The sequence below is a fragment of the Colobus angolensis genome, unplaced genomic scaffold (genome assembly GCF_000951035.1).
Source record: "Colobus angolensis palliatus isolate OR3802 unplaced genomic scaffold, Cang.pa_1.0 Scaffold2, whole genome shotgun sequence".
Classification (NCBI taxonomy): Eukaryota; Metazoa; Chordata; class Mammalia; order Primates; family Cercopithecidae; genus Colobus; species Colobus angolensis.
Genome location: NW_012115154.1, coordinates 8,284,111 through 8,288,539, shown reverse-complemented (window position 1 = coordinate 8,288,539; position 4,429 = coordinate 8,284,111).

Here is a 4,429-nt window from a genome sequence, read left to right as displayed (position 1 = left end):
TTAGCTGGTTATTTTGCTCGTTAGCTGATGCAGTTTCTTCCTAGCATCAATGGTCTTTACATTTTGACATGTTTTTGCAGTGGCTGGTACTGGTTGTTCCTTTCCATGTTTAGTGCTTCCTTCAGGAGCTCTTATAGGGCAGGCCTGGTAGTGACAAAATCTCTCAGCATTTGCTTGTCTGTAAAGGATTTTATTTCTCCTTCACTTAGGAAACTTAGTTTGGTTGGATATGAAATTCTGGGTTGAAAAATCTTTTCTTTAAGAATGTTGAATATTGGCCCCCACTCTCTTCTGGCTTATAGAGTTTCTTCCAAGAGATCTGCTGTTAGTCTGATGGGCTTCCCTTTGTGGTTAATCTGACCTTTCTCCCTAGCTGCTCTTAACTTTTTTCCTTCATTTCAACTTTGGAGAATCTGACAATTATGGGTCTTGGAGTTGTTCTTCTCAAGGAGTATCTTTGTGACATTCTCTGTATTTCCTGAGTTTGAATGTTGGTCTGCCTTGCTAGGTTGGGGAAGTTCTCCTGGATAATATCCTGAAGAGTGTTTTCCAACTTTGTTCCATTCTCCCCATCACTTTCAGGTACACCAATCAGATGTAGATTTAGTCTTTTCACATAGTCCCATAGTTTTTGGATGCTTTGTTAGTTTCTTTTTACTCTTTTTTCTCTAAACTTCTCTTTTCACTTTATTTCCTTCATTTGATCTTTAATCGCTGATACCCTTTCTTCCAGTTGATCACATTGGTTACTGAAGCTTGTGCATTTGTCACGTAGTTCTTGTGCCATGGTTTTCAGCTCTATCAGGTCATTTAAGGACTTCTCTACATTCATTATTCTAGTTAGCCATTCATCTAATCTTTTTTCAAGGTTTTTAGCTTCTTTGCGATGGGTTTGAACATCCTCCTTTAGCTTGGAGAAGTTTGATCGTCTGAAGCCTTCTTCTCTCAACTTGTCAGAGAGTCATTCTCCGTCCAGCTTTCTTCTGTTGCTGGCGAGAAGCTGCATTCCTTTGGAGGGGGACAGGTGCTTTGATTTTTAGAATTTTCAGCTTTTCTGCTCTGTTTTTTCCCCATCTTTGTGGTTTTACCTACCTTTGGTCTTTGATGATGGTGACGTACAGATGGTGTTTTGGTGTGGATGTCCTTTCTGTTTGTTAGTTTTCCTTCTAAAGGTCAGGTTCCTCAGCTGCAGGTCTGTTGGAATTAGCTGGAGGTCCACTCCAGACCCTGTTTGCCTGGGTATCAGCAGTGGAGGCTGCAGAAGAGTGAATACTGCAGAACAGCAAATGTTGCTGCCTGATCGTTCCTCTGGAAGCTTTGTCTCAGAGGGGTACCCGGCTGTGTGAGGTGTCAGTCTGCCCCTACTGGGGGGTGCCTCCCAGTTAGGCTACTTGGGGGTCAGGGACCCACTTGAGGAGGCAGTCTGTCCGTTCTCAGATCTCAAACTCCGTGCTGGGAGAACCACTACTCTCTTCAAAGCTGTCAGACAGGAACATTTAAATCTGCAGAGGTTTCTGTTACCTTTCGTTTAGCTATGCCCTGTCCCCAGAGGTGGAGTCTATGAAGGCAGGCAGGCCTCCTTGAGCTGCGATAGGCTCCACCCTGTTCGAGCTTCCTAGCCGCTTTGTTTACCTTCTCAAGCCTCAGCAATGGTGGGCGTCCCTCCCCCAGCCTTGCTGCCACCTTGCAGTTAGATCTCAGGCTGCTGTGCTAGCAATGAGGGAGGCCCCGTGGGCATGGGACCCTCTGAGCCAGGCACAGAATATAATCTCCTGGTGTGCTGTTTGCTAAGACCCTTGGAAAAGTGCAGTATTAGGGTGGGAGTGACCTGATTTTTCAGGTGCTGTGTGTCATGGTTTCCCTTGGCTAGGAAAAGGAATTCCCTTACCTCTTGTGCTTCCCAGGTGAGGCGATGCCTCGCCCTGCTTCAGCTCTTGCTTGGTGGGCTGCACCCACTGTCCGACATGCACCAGTGAGATGAACCCAGTACCTTAGTTGGAAAAGCAGAAATCACTCGTCTTCTGTGTCACTCACACTGGGAGCTGTAGCCTGGAGCTGTTCCTATTTGGCCATCTTGGAACCGCCTCACAGTACCTCTTACTTTCAATCTATTTGTCTTTGAATCCAAAATGTATTTTTTGAATGCAGCATATAGTTAGGTCATGTTTTCTATTTTTGTTGTTTGTTTTGGTCCATTATGCCCATCTCTATTTTTTAATTGGAAAGCTTAATCCATTTACATTTAATGTAATTACTAATAAGGTAGGATTTGTCTGCCATTTTTCTATTTTTTCTATGTCTTTTGTCTTTTTTTGTTTTTCAACTCCTCTAGTACTGCCTTCTTTTGTATTAAATAGATATTTGCCAGTGTGCCATTTAAATTATCTTATCATTTATTTTTTTCTTTTCTTTTCTTTTTTTTTATTGAGATGGAGTCTAACTCTGTTGCCCAGGCAGAAGTGCAGTGACATGATCTTGGCTCACTGTAACCTCCACCTCCTGGGTTCAAGCAATTCTCCTGCCTCAGCCTCCTGAGTAGTTGGGATTACAGGTGCCTGCCACCACACCTGGCTAATTGTTTTGTATTTTTAGTAGAGATGGATTTCACCATGTTGGCCAGGCTGCTCTCGAACTCCTGACCTCAGGTGATCCATCTGCCTCAGCCTCCCAAAATGCAGGGATTACAGGCGTGAGCCACTGTGCCTGGCCTCACTTATTTTATTGGTTATTGGTTGCACTAGGAATTACCAGCAACATCTTAATTTATAAAAATCCAGTTTTGATTAATACCAATTTAATTTCCACAGTATATAAAAACTGCTTCTCTGTGGCTTCACTTTCCTTCCCCATTTCCTTCTGCCATTATTGTCACAAATTACATCTTCAAAACATTGTCCATCAACTTACATTTGTAATTACTGCATTATGTATTTGTCTTAAATCAGATGAGGGCGGTTACAAACAAAAAATACATTTATACTGTCTTTTTCATTTACCTATGTAGTTACCTTTACTGGTGCTTTTCTTTCTTCATGAGAATTCCAGTTACTGTTTAGTGTCTTTTACTTTCAGCCCCAAAGACTCTCTTTAGTGTTTCTCCTTGCTAGCAACTAACAGCCTCAGCTTTTGTTTATCTGGCACATTATTTGAAATGTCCAATTTTCAACTAAAAATTATGTAACTTGGAAAGAAACTAGAAAGTAAGACCCATACAAAGGAAATAAGAGCAATCAATAAAAACTGTTCCTACGAAAACCCAGATGTTGAACTAATTTCTCCTTCATTTCTTTTCTTTTCTTTCTTTTTTTTTTTTTTTTGAGATGAAGTCTCACTCTTGTCCTCCTGAGTAGCTGGGATTACAGGTGCCTGCCACCAGGCCCAGCTAATTTTTGTATTTTTGGTAGACACGGGTTTCACCATGTTGGCCAGGCTGATCTCAAACTCCTGACCTCGTGATCCGCCCACCTCAGACTCCCAAAGTGCTGGGACTACAGGTGTGAGCCACTGCGCCTGGCCTTCTCCTTCATTTCTGAAAGACAGTTTTGCTGGGTATAAAATTCTTGGTTGATTCTTTTCACATTTTGAATACATCATCACACTACCTTCTACATGCATGTATGGTTTTTGATGAGAAGTTAACTGTTAATTTTATTGATGATTCCTTGCACATGATGAGTTGCTACTTTCTTGCTGCTTTCAAGATTCTCTTTGTCTTTCAAAAGTTTGATTATGATGTATCTAGTTGTAGATCTATTTCAGGTTTTCCTACTCGGAATTCATTAAGCTTCTTGGATGTGTAGATTAATCTTTTTCATCAAAGTTGAGAAATTTTAGCCAAAAATTTTTCAAATATTCTTTCTTTCCTTTCTCTCTCTGTCTTCTCCTTCTAAAACTTCCATTATGTGTTGTTGGCATATCTGATGGTGTCCCACAGTTTTCTGAGGCTCTTTTCATTCTTCTTTTTCCTTTCTGTTCCACAGACCAAATAATCTCAATTGATCTATCTTCAAGTTCACTGATTTTTTTGTTTTGCATGCTCAAATTTGCTGCTGAACCCTTCTAGTGAATTTTGCATTTCAGTTATTGTACTTTTTGGCTCCAGAACCTTTATTGGTTCCTTATTATAATTTCTCTGTCTTCATTAATATTCTGTTTGGCGAGGCATCATTCTCACCCTTTCTTTTACGTTTTTAGAGATGGTTTCCTTTAGCTCTTTGAACCTATCAAAAATAGCTGATTTACACTCTTTGTCTACAAAGTTCAACATCTGGGTTTTCTTAGGAACGGTTTTTATTGATTGCTCTTATTTCCTTTGCATGGGTCTTACTTTCTAGTTTCTTTGCAAGTAACATAATTTTTAGTTGAAAATTGGACATTTCAAACAATGTGCCAACTCTCTAAGTCAGATACTTCTCTCTCCTCAGGGTTT